The 26030-nt window shown below is 40.0% G+C and overlaps 1 long non-coding RNA gene across 4 annotated transcripts in view; it reads right to left on the bottom strand.

Annotated features, from left to right (window-relative positions):
- The window catches only part of LOC108178325 (uncharacterized), a 100241-nt gene extending 83199 nt beyond the window's left edge, over positions 1-17042 (bottom strand). For 2 of the 4 annotated variants that reach the window (XR_011380675.1, XR_011380674.1), the window contains exons 1-2: positions 13486-17042; positions 9827-12843 (exon numbers count right to left, since the gene is read on the bottom strand). This is a non-coding gene — a long non-coding RNA (uncharacterized lncRNA). The remainder of the gene's footprint in view (positions 1-9826; positions 12844-13485) is intronic. The other 2 variants (XR_007910344.2, XR_011380673.1) reach the window with 1 other exon arrangement.
- Between the last annotated feature and the right edge of the window lie 8988 nt (positions 17043-26030).

The following is a 26030-nucleotide window of genomic DNA, read 5'->3' as shown; positions in this document are numbered from 1 at the left end:
TTAGATCATTATTTAAATGATGTAAAAATATGCAATCTTGCATTAGTGTAATGTGATATTTATCTTTGTGCCCAATTATGGTGGCTCATCACTGAATCCTATTCTATTACTGAGGATGCATGCTTACATTTAATTTCATGTAAGTTGACAATATTATGTAACTTTTGCTAAGAATTTAGAGATATTGTAGTCTTAGTGGAATTATTAATGGAATTCTTGCAAATCTATAGTACATTAGTATACATTTGAATCACAGTGTAACATGTTCATATCATAAACAGGACTTGGTTACCCCAATAGAGTGTCCAGTTCTTTGTCCACAGGCAAAGACTCCTTGGAAAAGATCCCAGAAGTACAGGCAATGAAAGCCAAAATTGACAAACTGAGAAGCACAAGAAACACTCAGCAAGTGAAGAGGCAACTGACAGATGGAGAAATTATTTGCAATCTATGCAACTAATAAATGATTAATATCCAGGATCTATAAAGAGTTCAAGAGACTCAATAACAACAAAAATAATAATCCAGTTAAGAAATGGGCAAAAAGGCTTGAATATGCATTTATCAATAGAAGTAATTCAAATGGCCAACAGAGACACACACAAAAAAAATGCTCAGGGTCACTAGCCATCAGGGAAACACAAATAAAAAACCACTATGAGTTTTCACCTCACCCCAATTAGAATGGCTCTCAACAGAAACCCATGAAGAACAAATGCTGGTGAGGTTGTGGGGGAAAAGGTACACTAATCCACTGTGGGTTGAAATGTAAACTGGTGCAGCCACTGTCAAAGAAAGTATGGAGATATCTCAGAAATCTGAATACAGACCTATCATATGACCCAGCCATTATCCAAACAAAATGAAATTAGCATATGAAACAGTGATCTGAACCCCCAGGATTATTTCAGATCAAGTCACATAGCTAGGACATGGAATCAACCCAGATGTCCATCAGCTAAAGACTGGATATAGAAATTATAGTATATATACACTATAGAATACTACTCAGTGATAAAAAAAAATATGAAATTCTGTCATTTGCAGCAAAATGGATACAACTGGAAAAAACATTATACTTAGTGAAATAAGCCAGTCCCAAATAGACAAATGTCATATATTTACTTTGATCTGTGGTAACTAGCAGAGTACCCAAAAGGTAATCTATAGCAGTGAAATTGACATTTTGAGATGCAGTGATTTTGAACAGCCTTTTTCTCAACTGTTGAAAAAGTGTCATTTTTTTTTCTTCATACTATTTGTTGAACTCTTTACTTAGTGTAGGGTTAATTTTTTTTAATATTTCTTTATTTGAAAGAGGTACACAGAGAGAGAAGGATAGGCAAAAAGAGAGAGAGGTCTTCTGTCCACTGGTTCACTCCCCAATAGGCTACAGTGGCTGGAGCTGAGCTGATCCAAAGGCAGGAGCCAGGAACTTCTTCCAGGTCTCCTATGTGGGTGCAGGGGCTCAAGGACATGGGCCATCTTCTACTGTTTTCCCAGGCCATTGCAGAGAGCTGGATCCTGGATCAGAAGTGGAGCAGCCAGGACTCAAACCGGTGTACATATGGGATGCCAGCACTGCAGACTGGGGCTTTAACCTGCTACGCCATGGCACTGGCCCCAGGGTTAATCTTATGAGTATAAAGTTAACTGAAAATATACTTTTGTAAAAAATAAGAATGGAAATAGAAAAGGGAGGAAAAAAAAGGAGCATGGGCAGGAGGAAAGGTAGGGTGGAAAGTATCACTATGTTCCTGAATCTGTATATAGGGAATAAATGAAGTTTGTATAGCTTAAATAAAAATCTTTAAGAATATATGATGGATCATATATCTTCTGGATTACAGCCTTCTTATGGGAGGATTGGCAACAATCTACCTAATTCATCCCTCTGACCACCACACTCCAAATGATAAGATAAGCTACACTGATGGTCCTTCAGTCACAATGTGACCTGCTGGAACTTCTCCTTGTTTCATGTGAACCCAACAATACAACTCCCCATGGGAAACCTGTTTGGGCAATGCCCTGGACATCAGTAAAGCTTTCATTCCACAGGTCCCACACATTCACTTTCTCTCTTTGCTACCAACCACTGGTTGAGGGTGTTTCCCAGACACACACCCCCTTCCCTGCCTTACCATTTGCTTGAAAGGAATTCTTCCCTTTTATCTGAGACCTGTAATCAGATACTGCTTCTGTGATTTCATCTGTTTTGTTCAGCTTCCCCCTCTTGTATCACTTGACAAACTCACTAGAACTTAACTTTTTCCCAATTCAAGACTCTCCTGGAGAGTGGTTGCTTTTTGAAGAGTAAACCAGACATTAGTCAGGTAAGAACCACGAGTGTATCTGCCAGGAACAAAACATTTTTTCTCTCTTAGGAGACAGATATGCTACATTTAACGGGTTGTAGCCAAATACCAGGCACTTAGGTATTACACCATCTACCAAGATAGTATCCTGAAATGTGCAAATAAACATACAAATCCTCTGGAGATGTTTTAGGGCAGAGGTAGAATCCATAACCACTGTCCAAAGAAATACCACAAGAGCAAACGAGGAATAATAAAAATTCAACATATGTGGAAAGATAGTTTTATAAATGAAGGTTCTAAAAACCCATTAATAGTAAGACAGAAATAGCAAAATATCCTTGAAAAGTTTATACCCAACAACTTCCTAAAGATATAGAAAAAGACATATCTTGAGAATTCTAGCCCTGACCTTATAAATTTTACAAATCTTCCTGTATGACACATACAAAATCAAATTCTTCAATCCAGAACAATCCCACATCTATCTTTTCTTTCTTCAAAATCACTTTTATAATCATGTGCTTGTTGATCATACAAATTAGTTTATGATTAGTGCAGAAGTAGAAGCCTAATGGTTCTCTTTCTTTAAAATATTTATTTATTTATTTATTTATTTATTCATTCATTCATTCATTTGGAAGAGGTAAAGAGAGAGAGAGAGAACACTGAGACCTTCCATCTGCTAGTTCACTCCCCAAATGGCTGCAAATGCTGGGCCTGGGTCAGGTTGAAGCCAGGAGCTAGGAGCTCTCTCCAGGTCACCCACATGGATGGCAGGGGCCCAAGGAGTTGGGCCATCTTCTGCTGCTTTTCCATGGCATTACTGAGGAGCTGGATTAGAAGTGAACAGCCGGGACTTGAACCGGTGCCTATATGAGATCCAGCACTGCAGATTGTGGCTTAAACTGCTTTGCCACAGCATTGGCCTCGTATTATGGCTTTCATAAAATATTTTGCTTTGCCTTCTTTTTTTTTGACAGGCAGAGTGGATAGTGAGAGATAGAGAGAGACAGAGAGAAAGGTCTTCCTTTGCCATTGGTTCACCCTCCAATGGCCGCCACGGCTGGTGCGCTGTGGCCAGCGCACTACGCTGATCCAGAGGCAGGAGCCAGGTGCTTCTCCTGGTCTCCCATGGGGTGCAGGGCCCAAGCACTTGGGCCATCCTCCACTGCACTCCCGGGCCACAGCAGAGAGCTGGTCTGGAAGAGGGGCAACCGGGACAGAATCCGGCGCCCCGACCGGGACTAGAACCCGGTGTGCCAGCACCGCAAGGTGGAGGATTAGCCTATTGAGCCACGGCACCAGCCTTGCTTTGCCTTCTTACCTATCTCACCAACTCTATTTTAGGTAATTTGAAATTGAAATGGGCTTTGATGTTCCCTGATGAATACACTAAGTAAAGTAGAAACTCATAATTGATTATTTAGGATGTTGGCTGTATTTTCACTTAAAATTTCAGGCTCTAGTCAGGTTAAATAAATTTAACAGCAAATACTAATCTTACATACATGTTTCATGCATCCATTAGACTTTATTTTCTAACCAGGCTAGAACCTAGGAATAAGTAGATTATATCCTGATTATGTGGTCTGATTTAGGGATGTTTGCAATGGCATCTTTCTGAGAATTCTGGTGGTTAGGTCAAATTCTGTTGAAATCTGGGTGTGAGTGGTTTATCAGATTGTAGAAATCACATGTTGCAGGCCAAGAGAGTATGTTTGAGGACTTAGTGCTAATGACATCTTGTTAATACAGTTTCATGTCTATCACCAATTCTCTTATAATGCAAAGCACTGACCCTGATTTGCCATATTGATATAGAGCATTCCTTGTTAATATCTTCCTGTGTTTCATGTATACCATACCATGCTGTCCTTCCATTTTCTGCTATAGAGCTTGGTTAGTGACTATTCAGATTGCATATCATGATAGATTTTATTTATCTCTCTTCCTTCCCTCCTTCCTTCTCTTTGATATGAAAGGAAGAGCAACAGAGATGGAGAGAGAGAATGAATATATCATTCTATCCACTGATTCACACTTCAACTGGCCACAATAAGCAGACCTAGTCCAGACTGAAGGCAGTAGCCTAGCATTCTATCCAGGTCTCCCATGTTGGTCGGAGGTACCCAAGTATTTGGGCTATCTTCTGCTTCCAAGGGGATCCTTTGTTTTGCCAGCATATAGGCAGTGTCCTTACTCAGCCATTGTGTGTCTCTTACATGATTTCATGAAGTGTTGAGGATATGCTGTATTTTGCTTGTTTTGTTTGTTTTTAATGAGGCTTTCTCTATCATCACACATCATACTCTACATCTGTCACTTGCCTTCACCTAATAAAACATGGTGTCCATTTGTTAATTTCTAGGCCTTTGCAAGCAGGGATTAATATAACTCATCAAGCTTATCTTTTTTTTAAAAGTCACCCTACCTGCTATAAGGATATATACCTATTATAGCTTCTGAACTTGGTAAGATATTATACTTTTACAATGTGTCAATAAAATACATGATCCCACAGAATTTGTGAGGAGTCTGGTGAATGCAAAAATTTATTTTTCAGACTTGAAAATACAGTTACGTTCACAGAGTGTGCATTAGCAGGAATTGGGAGTGAAGCTAGAACTGGAATCTAGGCACTCTGATACAGGATCCAGACATCCCATTTGCATTTTAACCACTAGGGAAAATGCCCATCTCAAGGAGGTTTAATATTTTTAAGGTGATAAGCTTTCAAAATGGACCTAGAGATTCGATGAAGTTTGTAAAAATTCTAGGTTTTTAAACATTGCATTAATTGGACAGCTATTTCTAAATTCCATATGAAAATGTAAGATATCCAGAAAAACTAAAACAATCTTGAACAAGAAGGACAAGCAGGAGTTCTTGATTCTTGCTTCCTGATTTCAAAATTTACCATAAAGTAATAGTAATCAAGACATTGTGCTACTTGTATAAGGATATGTGTACATATATAGATCAATGGAGAACAACTGAGAGTCCAAAAATTAACAGTCAAATTTAGGATAAATTGATTTTAGAAGGTCGTCAAGATAATTCGAATGGGAAAGTTTGTTTTTCAATAAATATTACCAGGACAAGGAGATATTCACATGCAGTTGCCCTGCTCATACATGTACACACAAATATGTACACATAAATCACTATAAATGGTTTGTATGAAATGATAGCAAAAACAAAGTAATAGAAGAAAAAATAAGCACGTTAAAAGGTATTCAATATATTTAGCCATTAATAAAGTAGAAATCTACAAACATCATGAGATATACAATACAAATGTAACAAGTGTATTGCTAAATGAAAAAAAAAAACTTTGTTGAAAAGACCATGTACTGTTTTACTCCAATCATACAGCATCATGGAAGATGTGTGAAACTAAACACAAAGCAAATATATTAGTGGTTATTAAGGACTTAAGCAGAAAATTTGAATAGTGAAGTACGGAGGACATAATTAGAGTAGTGAAAAATTTTTGTATGATTTTGTAATACTGGATACAAAATACTCTTTCCGAATTTAAGAACTGATAATACAACAAATGAATCTGTTTGTATGCAAAAAATGTAAATAGCCATATCTAGTAGATTGGGGGATTCCATGTAAACAATAACAACAGAACTCTATATGGGACCGGCGCTGTGGTGTAGCTATTAAAGCTGCCACCTACAGTGCCGGCATCCCATATGGGCACCAGTTCAAGTCCTGGGTGCTCCACTTCCAATCCAGCTCTCTGTTATGACCTGGGAAAGCAATAGAAGATGGCTCAAGTCCTTGGGCCCCTTCCCTGCACCCACTTGGAAGATCCGGAGGAAGCTCCTGGTTCCTGACTTCAGATTGGCTCAGCTCTAGCCATTAACAACAGCACATTATCAATAATGTTGATGACCCTAGGGTATACCTCCCTACTACAATCCTTTTCTTATTTGATGAAGGAAACATATTTTGAGTTGTCATTTCTTTATTGTTTTTTCCAAGTTTGGATTTAAAAGTAATATATTGTTTAATTTTATTGTCTCCATACTTGTATGTGTGTCCAAATTAACCTATATTGCTGGTATAATTATGAGAAATCAATAGGCAAATCCATATTTCAGAATACTGCACAAAATAGTCGAGTACTTTTCAGGAGTCAAGGCCATGCAAAACAAGTGAAGACTGAGAAACTGCTATGGATTGGAGATGGTTTGATGTGGCAGACAGACTATCAGATGGCACCTGATGTTCCCCACTTCTTGATATATTCCAACTCGTATTCAACTCCCTTCCCCTTGAGTGTGGTCCAGAGATGTTATTACTTAATAGAATAGACTACTTACTAGTAGTAGAATGTAGAATGTTGTGAAGATATAATTTGAATTACTATGTAAAATTTTATTTCTGTCTTGCTAAAATTCTCCTCTCTCAATGGCTTTATTGAGAAATTCTCCATGTGTTAGAAGTCCACATGACAAAGAACTGAGTGTAGACTTTGGTCAATAGCTATTGAGGAACTGAGGCCATGGGTCTAAAAGCCTGGCCTGAAGTTTGTAACATTACATTTATGATGTACCCAAGTGCCTTTTCAAATAAGAATACATAACTTCACAGATAATATGAGAACTTTATCATAGCAAAATATGTCTAATTCCTCTCTCTCATCTCTACTATATTTGCAGTCATTCATTTCATTTATATAAGGGTGCTGTAAAAAGTTCATGGAAAAATGGTAATAAATATGATTATTTCAGGCATAAATTATTTTGAAATGGATACCATTTTTTCATGATACACAATTCCATGACCTTTTTGAGTACCTCTTATATATAAGCATATATGCACAAATGTACATATTTTTCAGGAATAAAGATCTGTACTTTATAATTCTAAAGGGCTCAGCTTTCCAAAATGATGTGACAGTATTTATGTATTTACTTAACTAAAGTGGGTCAAAGTAATTGAGGTGGAAAATGATACAATTGCAAGAAGAAACAGATTTATCTACTACTATAGTTGAAGACTTAAACACTTGCCTATTAAAAATGGACTTATCCAGGAAGTAAGAGAATCAGTAAGGAAATAGTTGAACTCAAAAGCACTATCCATCTATTGATATATTATTGATACCTATTGTTACCTTCCTCCTAAAATAGTAGAATATGCATTCTTTATAAGTCTACCTGTATAGTTGAACAAATTGACCACTTCTGTGGACATAAAATACACCTACTCCAATTTAGAATAATAATTAATCTAAAATGTCTGTTCCATTCTCAGCCCATGGTAAAATTAAACTAGAAATCTATAAAACAGAATGATAACTCAAAAAAATCTCAGAAAACATACTTCTAACATACTGAGTCAAAAAGGAAATCTTGAGTTATAATACAAATCTTTTGAAATAAATGAAGATGAAATCGTATCTCATAAAAGTTACTGGAATATGAGGATAGCAGAACTTAGGATACCAATAGCACTGAATGCATGTGTCAGGAAAGAAGAAACATCTAAAGTCATAACTAGTCTAATTTCTAATTATATAGGAAACTTAAAAATCAAATTATCCATATTAAGAAGAAAATGTATAATGTTGTAAAGATAGTCAAAACAAATCAAATACAAAGCAACTGTATTTCTCAAATATTTAATACCCTAACATATCCTAAAACAATTACCGAGATTTCACAGGGAAAGCTTAACACCCCAAGCAGTACCCTTTACTAACGGCATGAAGAGGCAATTCCTCCCTGAAATGAGGAGACATTAAAATCCAGAAATGACCAAACAAAGGCTTAATGATGTGGAGTAATGACATTGGTTTACTAAGAAAACAGATACCTTAAATATTAACATTCCATCAATAAGAAGCTAGGTGAACAACTATTCTTCATATGCAGTGTAAAATGATTCATATGATAGAGGGAAAAACCCTAAATGCACTTTATTGCTCTGAGATACATGAGAAAATCATGAAGTTTGTATGAAAATATCAAAGAATACAAAAGAGGACACAAAGAGACAGATGGATGAGCATATTTGTATGGAGAAACGCCCATAGAAGCTTGCCCAGCACTCACTGCTTCTCACATATACAACAAAAGCTCCTTTTTTGCTATGTTCATGTCACTTCCAAGTGCAGCTGCAGACTGACCCCTTGTCTACACATCCTGTTAGGCTGCTTCCAGCACCCCATGTGTGCATATCCATGAGGTGGTATCCATACTGGATGTTCTGATCAATGAATTGCATATATACCTGCAAAAAACTAAGAGGACAGGGGACTACATGTTGGGATGGGTCTGAGAGATGGAGGAAAGAAGGTGAACAGAAACAGCCAACATCTTTCACCATTCTGTTCCTCTCCATCCTTGCTCCTCCCCAAACCCAACTCCTCTTAGGAATGTCCAAGTACCTCCCCAGGGCACGGAACATTCCCCCCCCCTACTGTAAAACCTCATGATCTGGGTTAATATTTTAAAGAAGAAAGGCCCACTCAATATTCTTTCATACACAATGCATCCCTCTGTGTGTTGCCCCGTATGATCCTGTATGATCCCCTGATCTGCCCTTTAACCTGCCCAATTGCACCATGGTCTCCTTTTCCTGCTCCTGCCATCATCATAAATCATGTTTCTCAATTGTCCTTCAAATCCACTGGTTTCTTCTCATGACCTGACCTATGCCATGACTCATGGTTTACTCTTTTCACTCCCTCTCCTCTCCACTTGATGCATCACTGCACAATCTGCAGAATATCCTTGATGTTCTTCCTCCCACTGGCTTTCCTTATCTATCCTCTCCCAGGTCCCACACCTTTCCTGTGGACTTCAAATGCATCCCATTTCCCTACAATTCAGATGTGGTTAAGTCTTCTGAATCCCCACTGGGCTAAGATAATCTGAGAATTTGGAAACTGTGTCTGTGCTCTTCTCCTGAGAGCCCCACATGGAGTGGACAATGAGCAACACAGATGATTCTCCTTCACACTGGATTTCACACATGAATTAATGAATCTCTCAAACTACCCACCTATATTTTTGTCGGCTTTCCAACAAACTCTAACCCTCTTTCAATCTGAAGATTTGAAGGTGAAGACTAACATGTTTCTTTTGCTCATTTCTTCTCTCAGGACAGGTAATGGACCCTGAATCCCACCACAGCCGCTTATCTGGCCTCCCCTTGCTTAAATCACCTTAAAGAATCTCTAATGAGCCATGAACCATGCTGCCTCTCATATGAACCTCTTTATTCATTATCTATAACTTTTATGTCTTAAACCAAGGGAATTTTTGTTTGAAAAGATGTAGCACTATTAATATGTCTTTCCAGATAAATATTTTCAAATGCTTATTAGTTACACTACTTCATCATTTTTAGTAACTGCATTTTCCCCAAATTTTATAGTAATCTCTGTCATCCAGTGGCAGGCCATGATATTATTTTTAGTCTACACACTGATGAACTTATTTTAGAATCCTCTCCTATCGTGTTTCAGTAAGATCACTTACATCAACCTGTTCAGAATATGTGCCAGTAGCAAAGGTGGAGAGCACAAGCCAATGGTGCAGCCCCTTTTGCTGAGAAATGCGTCTTGCTCTCAGTCTTCCTGCCACAGATGGGGATGTGATGATCTCCTTGACTCTGGATCAGCTATTATTGAGAATAAGCAGAATCAGAATGGCAAGATATCTATGAATTCATTTATGAGTTAATATCAATATTTTATTTTTATGTGAATTATGATCTTAGGATTACAGAAGGACTTTTTCAATAAAGTGAGGCAATTGTGTATATACTAATTGACAGAGATACTATATTTTACATTCATCTTAACATACATGTGGGTGACCCATATAAAGACTCCTAGAGAACCTGTGCATAGAACAATTCTCACTTCCTCTTCAGTGTTACAAATGGCAGTTCACATGTCTTTCCCTTTGATTGTTACTTCCATTCTTCCTGCCTCATTCACCTTGATATTTCCAACTGGAACTATAATAACAGGGTTACAGTAATTATTGTTTGAGGAATGAACAAAAATGTTGTAGGAAAATTAATAATGACTGAATATGCCTTACCTATGCTAAAAATAAAACATTGAAAACTATGTGAAACAATGGTTTACAAGACATTGCACCTGAAACAGTAAAGGACAATAATGTGTGAGAGATATGAACAATGTCATGAACTCTGCTACTGACTCATTTATTTCCAAAGAATTCTCAGGTTGTTGTTCAGCAAAGGTATTGATGAGCTTCCTGAGTGGAAAAGATGAAACTGAAAGTCCGGAAGAAGAAGGTGGCCCATTTCATCAAGCCATTCTTAATATCAGCATAAAAATAGGAGAGAGTAATCATGCTAGCTCCCAGGAAGGCTGAACTGCCATGCATCATCATTATTTCACCAAGTCGTGGTTCCCATGCTTGCATTACAGGTGCAACTCAGATGAAAAAGACAAAGAAACAGATAAAAGCTATTTTGGTGTACTTGACCTTCATCCCCTTATTCTTACCCCTAACCAAAAAATAGAGAAGGCTTACATGACATGATCAAGCAAAAATCAAAAGACAAATAACTACCCAATAGAGATACAGGAAATGACATGTATAAATATGTTAACTCACTCAATGTAGACTCAACTGGCATTCCCTATGAATTTTATTGTTTGTATTTGATGAAATTACTACATCATGAATTAATTTAAGTACAGCTTTCTATTTCTAACAATAAAATACAAATTTTCATCAAAAAGGAAAAAATACAGTAAGGCTTATCTCCTCCATTTGTTTTCCTGGAAAACCTAATGTTCACTTCAAATTTTGGAATTATCTTGCTTCTGTCCTTCAGTACATAACTGCCACAAAGTATGTAGTTCATGTGTAGTATATGTTTCCTTCTATGTGTAGAAAAATTTTGATTAATTACGAAAGCTCTAATAGAATATAATTAGGGATTTATAAATAAATACACATATATATGCACATACAAACATGTGTATATTATCATAAATCCAGTCTTGTCATTCTTTGAATACAGTATTGAAGCCCAAGGTCCTTTATTATAGCAATACCTGGCAAAGAAAATTCACATCTACTAATTTGATGTGAAAAGATTCATAAAGTGAAAATGTTTTTGATAAAACTCATAAACCTTGAACAAACAGATACTTTGCTGTTTTGAAACTCCCTCCAAAAACCAGTGAATCATGCTTAAATTCTGCCTTCCAAAATCTCTAGGGAATGGACCCAATGTAGCCACATTTTTTGCAGCGGTTAACAGGTGTAGCTTTTATTACAATTTCCAACAGAATCCTCACTTATGTTTTAGAATCATTTCCTAGTCTCCTCACCTTCTGATCTCTCACCAAAATGATCAGGAGTGTTCCATTCCAGAAATTCTAGGCTTTTCCTCTCTCAATCTCTGCTCCTTACCTAATGTAAAGGCAACTTTCACATTTTCAGGTGGTTTTAATTTTCTGAATTTGTCCATTTTCCACTGCTATCACAAAACATTTTTTCAGGCACAATGTTGTATATGGAAAATGGGTTTATTTAGCTCACAATTTTGGGGCCTGACAGTCCAACCAGCATGGCTTCAGCTCTTGTGAGAGGTCCCTTAGGCTGCATCACATCATGATGGCTGTCATCACTACAGACATGTATGCTAGAAAGAGATCACATGGTGCCAGGGAGCCAGAAGCAGGGTGGGGCCACACCTACTTCTTTGTAATGACAGTCTCACTTGAGAACTCCCCCAAATCTTGAGAGAACTACCTTAATTCTGAATGCAACACTTCCAATGACTTCCCACTAGGATCAACCTTCTAAAGTTCCAACCACCTTTTTTTTTTTTAAAGATTTATTTATTTATTTGAAAGTCAGAGTTACACAGAGAGAAGAGAGTCAAAGAAAGAGAGGTCTTTCATCCGATGGTTCACTCCCCAGTGGGATGCAGCAGCCAGAGCTGTACAGATAAGAAGCCAAGAGCCAGGAGCTTCTTTTGGGTCTCCCATGAGGGTGCAGGGACCCAAGGACTTGGTCCATCCTCTACTGACTTCCCAGACCATAGCAGAGAGCTGGATTTGAAGTAGAGCAGCCAGGACCTGAACTGGTGCCCACATGAGATGCCGGCACTGCAGGTGGCGGCTTTATCCACTACACTACAGCACTGCCCTCACCCCTCCCCTGACCTTTTAACATCATCACATTGAATACCATCCTTCCAAGCCACAAACACTTGGGACAAAAACCATTTTTTATGCATAAGAACTTTCCAACTACGTGAAGCATATTCTCAATCATGTAATTGTCTTAACCTGTCAAAAACATGGTGTCAAAATTTCACTTCTATGCATGCACGTATGTGTCTCAACTACCATATTAACATATCTTTAGCTACTTGAATATTACTTACCTGCTACTGTAACAATACCTATTGTGCGGTGTTTAGGCTTTAGAAAAGATAATATAATCTAGTAATGTGGGTATCAATAGAATACCAAGTCCCAAAGAATTCATTATGGAATCTGTAGAATGAAAAAGAAATTGCTGATTATCACAGAGTTTTCTCAAATGATTAAATGCACAGCTGTCTTTGGAGAACTTGTAGATTTTTTAAATCAGAAAACACTAAACTGAATGGAAAATATGATTTATGGTACCTATAACTGACATAATCTCTAATTCTCAACTCCAGAAGCAGTGTTTTCCAGAGAATCTATATTGAGTCCTGCAGACACATTGTCAGACAATGTCTGAAAATGGTGCCTTGAGAGATGTGAGGCACAAGGACCTATCTTATAGGAAGTGGTTAAGGACAGGCTGGCGCCTCTGCCTGCAGTACCACCATCCCATATGGGCATCAGTTTGAGTCCCTACTGCTCCATTTCCTATCCAGCCCCCTGCTATCAGCGTGGGAAAGCACTGAAAGACAGCCTAAGAGTGCTTGGACCTGTTCACTCACGTGGGAAACTCAGAAGAAGCTCCTGACTCCTGGCTTCAGATTGGCCCTATTCTGGCCACTGCAGTCATTTGGGGAGTGAACTAGCAGATGGAAGACCTCTCCCTGTCTCTCCCTGTGTCTGTCTGTAACTCTGCCTCTCAAATAAATAAATAAATCTTAAAAAGAACAACAACTCTTTTAAAATAAGAAGTGATTAATGACTCACAAAGTGGAGACTGCATTACAGTGTAATGAGGAATAAGACCAGAAAGAGAGTCCAAGGACCTTGATGGTGTCTTCCTGAAGCAGGTGCCACTGTGTTTGAAGCAGAGGAAAGAAGTGGAAAGCTGCTCTGCTGTTCTCTACCGACATGCCCATTCATCTTTTGAGGTTGAGGTTTTTATTTACATGTTTAGGGGAGTATTTTGTAATGATTTAACATCTTTAAAAAACAAGTTTACTTCAAAATAATTTTAGCTTCACACAAAGTTTCAGAAGTATCACAGAGTGTTTTATTTATCCTTACCTTTATGTAGTGCTAATAAATTACATAGAAACAGTGTATTCCTAATAAACTGGGACATTATCAGTGATACATTTCCAGTAACTGAACTATACAATTTCTTCCTATGTTACCAGGTTTTCACCTAATATAATTTTTCTATTTCAGGATCAAATCCATGATACCATATTACATTTAAAATCAGATGCATTATTTATCGCTGCATAAAAATCTATAACAAAGCTTAGTGACTCTAAACCACACACAATTTACTCATGGCTTCTCTTGTTCAGGACTCAATATGTGGATGATGATCAAGGAAGGGTCACAACTGAAGGTCCAGATGGAGAAGAATTTCCTTTCACATTCGTTGACTCTTGTTAGGATTCCATCTCCTGTCCAAGATATGAGTTAACAGGTGAATTCTACCACTTCACAAACTCCTTAAAAAGTAGAAGAGAAGAGAAGAAAAAGGAGACAGAAGGGGAAGAGGAGAAGGAAGAGAAGAAAGCAAAGGAAGAAATACAACTACATTATAACATTACAAGAAAAGAGAATTACAAACCTATAGGCCATACAAAATAGAGGCAAATAATCTCCAAAAGAGCGCTAAAAGAAAACCCAAGAAATACGTAACTATGATGATATATTATGACTAAGGGAATTTATCCCAAGAAGGTAAGTTTGGTTTAACATGCAACACCAATTGATATAATATACAATATCAACAAAGATTTAAAAAAAAAAACATGATCATAACAAAATATAGAGAAAAAAGTCTGTCAAATCCAAAACATAGTCATGATTTTAGAAACTCAGCTTGTTAGGTTTAGAAAAGAATTTTCTTAACCTAACAGGGCATCCAGGGGTGGGCACTGTGGCATAGAGAGCAAAGCATTGCTTGGTCTGCCCATATTCCATATTAAAGTACCTAGAGTCCTCCTACTGATGCACCTGAAAGTCAACAGCTTGAGTCCTTGCTACCCAAGCAGGAAACCCAGATGGCGCTCCCTAGCAGTTGGCTCCAATTGAGCCCAGCCCTAAGTGTTTTGGGTATTTTAGGCAGTGAAGCAGTGAATGGAAGACATCCTACATCTCTGCCACTCAGTCTTTCAAATAAATACAACTTTAAAAACAAATAGGGCAGGGGCCAGTGCTGTGGCGCAGTGGATTAACACCCTGGTCTGAAGCACCGGCATCCCATATGGGCACTGGTTCTAGTTCTGGCTGCTCCTCTTCCGATCCAGCTCTCTGCTATGGCTGGGAAAGTAGTAGAAGATGGCCCAGGTCCTTGGGCCCCTGCACCTGCGTGGGAGACCCGGAAGAGGCTCCTGGCTCCTGGCTTTGGATTGGCACAGCTCCAGCCATTGCAGCCAACTGCGGAGTGAACCATCAGACGGAAGACCTCTCTCTCTCTGCCTCTCTTCTCTCTGTGTAGCTCTGACTTTCAAACAAATAAATAAATCTTTTAAAATAAATAAATAAATAAATAGGGCACACTATAATATCCATGTAGCATCACATGCTTATCTTGAAAACTTTAGCACTTTCCCTAAGGTAAGACATGAGTCAAGGATGTCTCTTCTTGCCACTTCTATTCAACATTGTTCTAAGAGTTGCAGTAAGGGCAATTAGGTCAGAAAAATAAATATACAGTGTTAACAATAAAAAAGGCAAAGTATATCTAATTCTAAATAAAATGAATTTGTGTTTAGAAAATTTTATGGACTCCATTGAAATATCATTAGAACCAAAAACAAAAAGTTCCACAAGGTGGCAGTATTATGATCAATATAAAAATTAAATTTAATTTCTATACACTATCTATCAACAATCTATAAATAAAACTCAGAAACTAATTTTATTTAAAATAGTATCAAAAAGAAAAATACGTGTAGGAATAAACGTAACAAAATACTTTTAAGATACGTGTACTGAAATGGATAAACACAGGCAGTAAAAGAAAAAAATGATGGGTGGGACTGCATCAAACTTAGAAGCTTCTGCACATAAAGGAAATAATCAGCAGACTAAATGAAAACCCATTTAAAGAGAGAAAATATTCACAAACTATATATCCCAAATACAAAAGGAACTTAAACAACTCAATAGCAAAAACCAAATCATTCAATTAAAAATGGGCAAAAGGTCTTAACAAAAATTTTTCAAAAAGAAGATATGTATTTGGACAACAGGTATAGTAAAAAGTGCTCAACATCACTAACCATAAGGGAAATATAAAACAAAACCCCAATGAGATGCCACCTCTCCCAAGTTAGAATGGCTATTATCAAAGAAATCAAAGATAACAAGTACTGGCAAAGATATAGAGAAAATGGACATCTTATTAGTATGGCCATCATGAAAAAGAGAATGAAGTGTCCTCAAAAATTAAAAATAGCACTGGCATGTGATTCAGCAATCCTACTACTGAGTACACAAGATAAATATAGTAAGTTCTTTGAAAATGTATATTATGAAAAACATACCTGACTTTAAAATATTTTGCAAAAAATTAACTTATCTTTTAATTCTATTTTCCATGAACTTTCTGAAGTGTCCTCATATATTCTAATCATGGTGTGAAAGAGGTCCTGCACGGCAATCTTCATTTCAACACAATTCACAATAGCCAAGACACAGAATCAATTAAATGACCATCATGGATGAATGCATAAACCGTGATATATATGCACAATGGAATACTATTCAGTCATAAAAAGGATGAAACTTTGCTACCTGGGACAATATGGATTAACCCAAAGAACATTATGTTAAGTAACATAAACCTGGTGCAGAAAGACATGTGCTACAATATTTCACTCTTATGTAGAATCTTATAAAAGTTATTCTAGAATCAGAGAATAGAAGAGTGGTTTCCTGAGACTGGGGAAGGGAAAAGGAAGAGGAGATCAGGAAGGGTTGGTCAGTGAGTACAAAGTCACAATTAGATAAAAGGAATAAGCTCTGGTGTTCCAATACACAATAAGGTGACTATGGTTAATGACAGTATACTGAATATTTAAAAGGGCTAGAAAAGGCTTTGAAATAGTCTCACAACAAACAAATGATAAATGTGTGGGATGACTGATGGATAACATAATTATCCTGACATGATTATTATATGATGCTTGCAAGCATGGAAAAATATACTGTACTGCATATTTATATATATGTATATACAAAAATTATTCCATATAAATAAAAATAAAATTGAGAAAACTTAAAAAATCATTTTTTAATTTTTTAAAAACTTTTATTTAGTAAATATAATTTTCCAAAGTACAGTTTATGGATTACAATGGCCTCTTCCCCCCCATAACTTCCCCTCCCTCCCACACCCCTCCTATCTCCCACTCCCTCTCCCATTCCATTCACATCAAGATTCATTTTCAATTATCTTTATACACAGAAGATCAATTTAGTATATATTAAGTAAAGATTTTATCCGTTTGCACCCACACAGAACATAAAGTGTAAAATACTGTTTCAGTACTAGTTATAGCATTAATTCACATTGGACAACACATTAAGGACAGAGATTCCACATAAGGAGTAAGTACACAGTGACTCCTGTTGTTGACTTAACAATTTGACACTATTGTTTATGGCATCAGAAATCTCCCTAGGCTCTAGTCATGAGTTTCCAAGTCTATGGAAGCCTCTTGAGTTCGCTGACTTCGATCTTATTTAGACAAGGTCATAGTCAAAGTGGAAGTTCTCTCCTCCCTTCAGAGAAAGGTACCTACTTCTTTGATGGCCCGTTCTTTCCACTGGGATCTCACTCACAGAGATCTTTCATTTGGGTCATTTTTTTTTTTTTTTTTTTTTTGCCAGAGTGTCTTGGCTTTCCATGCTTAAATACTATCATGGGCTTTTTAGCCAGATCCGAATGCCTTAAGGGCTGATTCTGAGGCCAGAGTGCTGTTCAGGACATCTGCCATTCTATGAGTCTGTTGTGTATCCCACTTCCCATGTTGGATCATTCTCTCCCTTTTTTATTCTATCAGTTAGTATTAGCAGAAACTAGTCTTGTTTGTGTGATCCCTTTGACTCTTAGACCTATCAGTGTGATCAATTGTGAATTGAAATTGATCACTTGGAATAGTGAGATGGCATTGGTACACACAATCTTGATGGGATTGTATTGGAATCCCCTGGCACATTTCTAACTCCACCATTTGGGGCAAGTCCGATTGAACATGTCCCAAATTGTACATCTCCTCCCTCTCTTACATGTCCCAGGTTCATTTATCAGAAAGATTAATATTGTTAACGTGGCAATATTTTCCAAAGGGATTTATAAATTCTAGGCAATTCCTATAAAAATCCCAGAAGGTTATTTATGTTGCAGTAATTTAGAAAATGATTCTTAAATTCATAAAAAGTACAAGAAAACCAAAACAGCCAAAGCAATCTTGGAAAAAAGAAAGAGTATTCAACTTCTTCATTTCAAAACTTAATAGTGATAGTCATCAATAAATTCCAGTACTGATATAAGCATAGATTATACCTGTCAATGGAACAGAACTGAGGGTGAAAATTTAATCCATATATTTATGTTCATCTGATCTTACTCAATACAGAAGATATTTTTCAACAGATGGTAGGACAACTTTATATCCACAAGCAAAGTGAATATTTTCCTCACATGCTAAACATAACTGACTCAGAACAGATCATATGCCAAAGTGTAAGAACTAAAACAGCAAAATCTGTGGAAGAGAACAACCAATCTTCATAGCCTTAATCAAAGCTATGGTTTTCTAAGATGTGACACAAAAATCACAATAACATTAAAAAAGATACTGTAAACTTAATCAGACTTAAATATTTTTTGTGATTCAAACTATTAAAAAGTAAAAAGGCAATGCAAACAATAGGATTAAATACTTATGGATTATGGGGCTGATAAAGGATCCATCATTCATAATATATAAAATATCTTTACAATTCTAACATTAAATAAATTAAAAATAGGTAAAAAAAAATAAAGACCCTTATTTAAAGAAGTCATATCAAAGTCCAGTAATCACCTGAAAAATATTCAATTACTTTAGTCCTTAAGGAACAGCAAACCTAAACAACTGTGACATGCGCTTCACAAATCCTAAAGGCATATCGATAAGTGAAATGAGCCTGTTTGAGAAGACTACATACGTTCAAAATGCATTTATATGACACTTTGAAATACAAGAAACTAGAGATAGTAAACAGATGGTTATCAAAGGATTTAGAGAGACAATGTTTGGTAGTTGAATTACAGGAGATTTTTCTAGGACTGTGAAACTGTTTCACATGACTGGCTAGTGATGGAAGCAATGGTACTGGTTTGGAAATACTACAGAAGCCTTTAACATGAAGAGTGAATCTAAATGCACATAAAATTCTAAAAAATATTTTGCAGGATAGGGGCTCCCAGAGAAGAACACAAACAAAATAATATAACTCTATTACAAAGGTGATATAAACTCTGCAGAAAGAGGGAAAGGGGATGGCCTAATTAACTTAGGGAATAAAGTGAGATTCTGCATCTAAAGGACAAAGGATTTCTACACAAGCACAGTGCTTTATTAGTAAAGCTCTTTCCAGTGAGGACATGGGTTATCAATTCTGAAACCACTGTGAATATATTTGCATTAAATGATAAAATAAAACAGAGCCAAATTTATCACTCTTGTGACAGGCTATGCACAAATAGAATAAGCACCCCAATGCATGGAATCCTGCAGACAGTAGTAAGAGCTCATGTATACTTTAATTTAGATGTGTATGGATGTATGCAGAAACACACACCTGTATATATGTGTGTTAAGATGCACACGTTTCCTTACTCTGTCAGCTGACAAGACAACCAAGAGACATTACAGTAGCAATGTGTGCATCTGTTGCCCACAGCTTTTTCATACCCCCTCAGCACAAGCAAATTTGACCCCATGAACAAACCATGGACACTAGGCTCTGGCAGGGAGGGAACACAATTAGCTTGAAACATCTTGTAGTGAGAGAAGAAGAAGGAAAAAAAAAAGGCTACATCTTAATGCATATCTTAGAAAAGAAGAATACTGATCTTCTGTATATAAAGAGAATTGAAAGTGATTCTTGATGTGAATGGAAGGGGAGAGGGAGCGGGAAAGGGGAGGGTTGCGGGTGGGAGGGAAGTTATGGGGGGAAGCCATTGTAATTCATAAGCTGTACTTTGGAAATTTATATTCATTAAATAAAAGTTAAAAAAAAGAATACCTAAACTCAATAATCTAAGTTTCCATCATAGGAACCTTAAAAAAATAAATAAATAAATTCAAGGTAAATAGAATTGATACAATATTGTATATACGGGTGAAAATAAAGTAAAAGATTCCATCACTGGACATTTCAAATGAATACTGATAGCTTCTCAGTTTAACTAGGAACACACACATCCCAAACAGAACCCTTGCTTTAGAATATGCAGATGCAGCTTCCCCCATGAAATGAGGAGATACTGTGCTTTAGAAACGATTAACCAAAGGTCGACTCACATCTGGCACAGATCACCAACACGTGTGCGGATGCGGAGAAACTGGCGATAAGGCCGGCTCACCGCCCTCCGCAGGTCCTCGCCCACCACAGTTGGTAAGACCAAGCCCTTCGCCCACTGTGGCCCTTAGCGCGCCGCGGGCCGCGGGCCTCAGGCTCTGGCCTTCCGCCCCCGCCAGGCCCTCGGCCCTCGGCCGTCAGCCCGCCGCCAACCGCGGATCCCAGCTCTCCACAGCCCTTGGCCCTCGGCCCTCAGCCCACTACCAACCGCGGATCCTAGCCCGCCGCAGCCCTCGGTCCCCGGCCCACAGCCCGCCGCCAACCGCGGATCCTAGCCCGCCGCCGCCCTCGGTCCCCGGCCCTCAGCCCGCCACCAACCGCGGATCCTAGCCCGCCGCCGCCCTCGGTCCCCGGCCGTCAGCCGTCAGCCCGCCGCCAACCGCTGATCCTAGCCCGCCGCCGCCCTCGGTCCCCGGCCCACAGCCCGCTACCAACCGCGGATCCTAGCCCGCCGCCGCCCTCGGTCCCCGGCCCACAGCCCGCCGCCAACCGCGGATCCTAGCCCGCCGCCGCCCTCGGTCCCCGGCCCTCAGCCCGCCACCAACCGCGGATCCTAGCCCTCCGCCGCCCTCGGTCCCCGGCCGTCAGCCGTCAGCCCGCCGCCAACCGCGGATCCTAGCCCGCCGCCGCCCTCGGCCCTCGGTCCCCGGCCCTCAGCCCGCCGCCGCCCTCGGTCCCCGGCCCTCAGCCCGCTACCAACCGCGGATCCTAGCCCTCCGCCGCCCTCGGTCCCCGGCCCTCAGCCCGCCACCAACCGCGGATCCTAGCCCGCCGCCGCCCTCGGTCCCCGGTCCTCAGCCCGCCGCCAACCGCGGATCCTAGCCCGCCGCCGCCCTCGGTCCCCGGCCGTCAGCCGTCAGCCCGCCGCCGCCCTCGGTCCCCGGTCCTCAGCCCGCCGCCAACCGCGGATCCTAGCCCGCCGCCGCCCTCGGTCCCCGGCCGTCAGCCGTCAGCCCGCCGCCAACCGCGGATCCTAGCCCTCCGCAGCCCTCGGCCCCCGGCCCACAGCCCGCCGCCAACCGCGGATCCTAGCCCGCCGCCGCCCTCGGTCCCCGGTCCTCATGCCGCCGCCAACCGCGGGACACAGCCCTCAGCTCTTCGCGACCCTCAACCCGCCGCGGAGCCTGCCGCGGAGCCTACCGCGGACCCCACCGCGGGACAGCCCTTCGCCCAGCGTACGCCTCAACACGCCGCGTCCCTCGGTCCTCTGCCCGCCGCCCACCACGGGACCCAGCCCACCGCTCTCCGCGGTCCTCAGCCTGCAGCCCCTGGCGAACCCTCGCCCGCCGTCAATCGCGGACGCCAGCCCTCCGCCGCCCTCGGCCTTCTGCCCGCCGCCCACCACGGGACACAGCCCACAGCTCTCTGTGACCCTCAACCCACCGCGGACCCTACCCCGCCGCCCGCCGCGTCCTTCAGAGGGCCGCGGCCCTATGTCCTGTGCCCATCCCCTCCGCGAAACCCAACCCGCCGCAGCCCTCAGCCCAGGGCCCTCAGCCTGCAGCCCTCCGCGGGACCTGGCCCACTGCTCTCCGGGGCCCTCAGCTCTCCGCCCTGAGCCGAAACCCATACTGCTGACCGCTGTCCTCCCGCCCACCGACCGCTGCTCACCAGCCGCAGGTCCCAGGCCACCGACTGCATCTTCCAACCCAGCCGCCCTCAGCGTTTCCCCCACTAACCGCAGTCCACCGCACGGAGACCACTACCCTGCTACCCAGGGTGCTCACTTCATGTGCCCACTGCCCTCGTGCCTGTGTATTACCCCTGGGGTCTCTATTCTGCGCAGCTGCGGGCCCCCTTTATCTGAATCTTCGCGCCACGCAGCTAGCAGCCTCTGATGCATGGACAGCAGGTGGCGTAGTGAGATGGTCACTATGAATTCTCAGGTGCATTTCTCCAGCCTGCACCCACACAATGATAGGGACCAGGAACTTCTAGGGGTAGTGGGAGAGCTGAGTCACAACAATGGAGAAAGGAAGGCAAATTAGAGAATCCAAGGTCCCTAAGGCTGCTTGGCCACAAGCCTGGAGTTCTCTTTACCCACCTCCATCCTCATTGCTTCCCAGCCCCAGTCCCTCCTGGTAATACTGAGGGTCCTCCCCAGTGAGCAGAGACCACTCTCGCTCTCACCCAAACATTCAAATATCCTTCCACACACAATTCATTCCTCCGTGAGCTGCCGCTGCGTTGCCTCCTAGCCTGCCCTGTCTCACCTGCCCAGTCCCACCATGGTCTGCCCTTCCTGGCCTGCCATCCTCACATGTTGTGTTGCCAGCTGTCCTTCAAATCCATTGACATCTTCTTGTACCCTGAGCTGTGCTGGGCACATGATTTCCTTTTCTCTTTCCCTTCACTGTGTGCTTGACTCGCCACTGCTCACTATTCAGAATATCCTCAGCGTTCTTCCAAGTGGCCTCCCTAGTGCATCCTATCTCAGGCCTGCTGTCTGTCCTCTGAGTTCCCAGAGCAATGCTTCCGCCTCCAGTTCTAGTTCTGAATTCCTGCCAGACTGAAATCTCAGAGAACATGGAAACTAAGTTGCTTCCGTCTGATGTGTAATGGACATGGACAAATATAAAATGCTCTCTTTTTTTGAAGTTCTCATATGAATGAATCAATCTCTCAAATCCCTTATATAGTATATTTTTGTATACTATTTCTTAAGATTTATTTATTTATTTATTTATTTGAAAGGCAGGGTTACAGAAGATGCACAGGCAGAAAGAGGTCTTCTATGCGCTAGTTCATTCCCCAGATGGTCGCGAGGGCCAGAGGTGCTCTGATAAGACAGGAGCCAGGAACTTCCTCCGAGTCTCCCACACGGGTGCAGGGGCCCAAAGCCTTGGGCCATTCTCTATTGCTTTCCCAGGCCATACAGAGAGCTGGATCAGAAATGGAGCAGCCAGGATTCGAACCAGTGCCCATATGGGATGCTGGCACTGCAGGCAGCGGCTAGTCCCTGTATACTTCTGAATTCTCTCTCTGTCTCCTCTCCCTCTCAGAATATGTTGCCCTTTCAAGCTTATACAGCGCATTTACCAATATAGATCATATTCTGGGACAAGAAACAAGCCTAAATAAATTTGAAACTTTCACGTATTTAAATATTAATATCCATTGTAAATAAATCTTTCAGCACATAGGAAAAGTCCAAACTTCAATGAAGGAAAACTTTTACATGGTATAGACCATGTTGCAAATACCTGCATCTAACATCATACTTCAATGTAAAAGATTGATACTTTCTCTTCAAATTTGGACAAAGCAAAGGTGTCCATTCCTACCACTGCAAAAAGAAAAAAAAAAGGTAGGGGATGTGAAGAGAGAAGAAAAGTGGGAGAGGGAGAGAGAGAGAAAGGGAGGGAGAGGGAGAGGAAGAGGAAGAAGGAGAGAGCCAGGGATGGAGGGAGGGAGAGAGAGAAAGGGAGAGAGACAGGAAAAGGAGTAGGGAGAGAGAGAGAGAGAGAGAGAGAGAGAGAGAGAGAAGGAGAAAGACAGGAGAGGGAGGGGGAGGTAGAGAGATGAGAGGGAAGAGAAGGGAAGTGGAAGGGGAGAGATAAAGAGAGGAAGCCTGGGAGGGGGCAAAGAGCATAAGAGAGGGTGAAATTGACAAAGTGGGGGAGGGAGATAGGAGAGATGGATATAGGAAAGGAAGATTTGAGAAGGAGAGAGGAAGGGTAGAAGATTGAAGAGGAGCATGGGAGGGGAAAACAGGAGAGAGACAGAAAGAGATTGAGTGAGAGAAGAAAGGAAGGAGAGAAGGAGAGAGCCTGCTTAGGCATATGACAAAAGAAGAAATAAAACTGTTTTGCAGATGTAGGTATCTACATAGACAATTTTATGGAATCTGCCCAAGAACCTGTATAACAAGTGATTTTAGTCAGGTTACAGGACAACATAAAATTGTGTGTTTGTGTGTGTGTATGTGTGTGTGTGTAGCAAACAGAATATTGGAAACTAAAATTTTTAAAAATACATAAACAACAACAATGAAAAGATAAATTAGCAATAAATATACAAAACTGTATAGGAACTTGGTGCTGAAAATTATAAAACATTAACAAAAAACAGAAAACAAAGACCTAAATAAGTGGGAGGACATAGCTTGTTCATAGAATGGCAAAAATGTCAGTTGCTCTAACTAACATATAGATGCACAGGAACTCATGTGTAAATATCAGTATATTTTTCTGTAGACATCAAAATTTACATGGGATAATAAATGAACAAAAATAACTAAAGCAACTCTGAAAAAGAACAATGAAGTTGGAAGAATCACAATATATAGATATTCATAAATATTGTATTCACTGAATCATACTCTTTAGATAAGAAGATTCCCTCCTGGAGAGAGAGCGGGAAAGGGGAGGGTTGTGGGTGGGAGGGAAGTCACTGGGAGGGGGGAAGCCAATGTAATCCATAAGCTGTACTTTGGAAATCTATATTCATTAAATAAAAGTTAAAAAAAAAAAGAAGATTCCCTCCTTACTTCATTTTATCATCTTTGTCATGAATCCCATGCTACGTGATTTCAAAAATTGTATATATACATACATACATACAAGAATGGGTAAGGAAAAATGTTAAGAATCATTAAGTCTTAGGACACCAGATTTTAAGACTTACTGTGTAACCATAGAGATTAAGACACTGTGGTGTTGTGGATAAATAGAGATATGTATCAGTGGAACAGAATAGAGTCTAGAACTAGACCCAGACAATATGAGCCAGACATTTTTAACAAAGCTACAAAAGAAATTCAGTGGAAAAACAGATTTTAATAGATGGTGTTAATGGCTGTATATATTCAATACACACACATAGTGAACCTCAACTTAATTTTAAATGAGACATTTATACAAATTTCAAATGTAAAACTGTAACGTTTACCTAAGAAAATGTAGGAGAACATTTGTTGACCTAAGGTTAGGAAGAGGGATCTTAGGCATAACACAGAAGTACAATCCATGAAAGAAAAAAGAAATCGATAAATTGGACTTCTTCAAAATTAAGAAATTTTGCTCTGCGAAAGATAATATTAACAGAATAAAAAGTGAAGGTGCAGAATTTATTAAAATATTTGCAAGCCATTTCTGACAAAGGATTCAAATTCAGAAAGTATAAAGAATTATTTAAACCAAATAATAAGAAAATAATTTATTTAAAAATAGGGCAGTTTTGACCACATATTTCAGCAAATGGAATACATGCATGACACATCATTGGCCATCAGGGAAATCCAAGTACAAGCCACTATGATACCATTATATCTGTTAAAATCACCAATTTTTTAAATGACAATATGAAGTCGTGTTGAGAATACAATTTCCATGTGGCCCAGAAAACTCACTCTTTAATATTTACCCTAAAGAAATGAAAACTTATGCTCACACAAATATCTGCACATGAATATTCACACTAGCTTTCCTTATAATGGCCACAACCAGAAAAGAACCCAATGTCTTTCAATTCATGAATGAACAAACAATGATACATCTACACACCAGAATATTACTCAGCGATCAATAAATATACACTATTGACAACTCAGCAACTTAGATTTAAAAATATCAAGTCAAATGAAAAATAAATCTCAAAAAGATTTTCTCTGTGATTTCATGTATACTACATTCTTGAAGATTACAAAATTACAATCATGGAGAACAAATTAGTAGGGGTCAAGATAGGAT

This window comes from Oryctolagus cuniculus, chromosome 12 (assembly GCF_964237555.1).
Source record: "Oryctolagus cuniculus chromosome 12, mOryCun1.1, whole genome shotgun sequence".
In the NCBI taxonomy this organism is placed as follows: domain Eukaryota; kingdom Metazoa; phylum Chordata; class Mammalia; order Lagomorpha; family Leporidae; genus Oryctolagus; species Oryctolagus cuniculus.
Note: the sequence above shows the minus strand (reverse complement) of the source record. Positions and strands in the feature narration are given on the sequence as shown.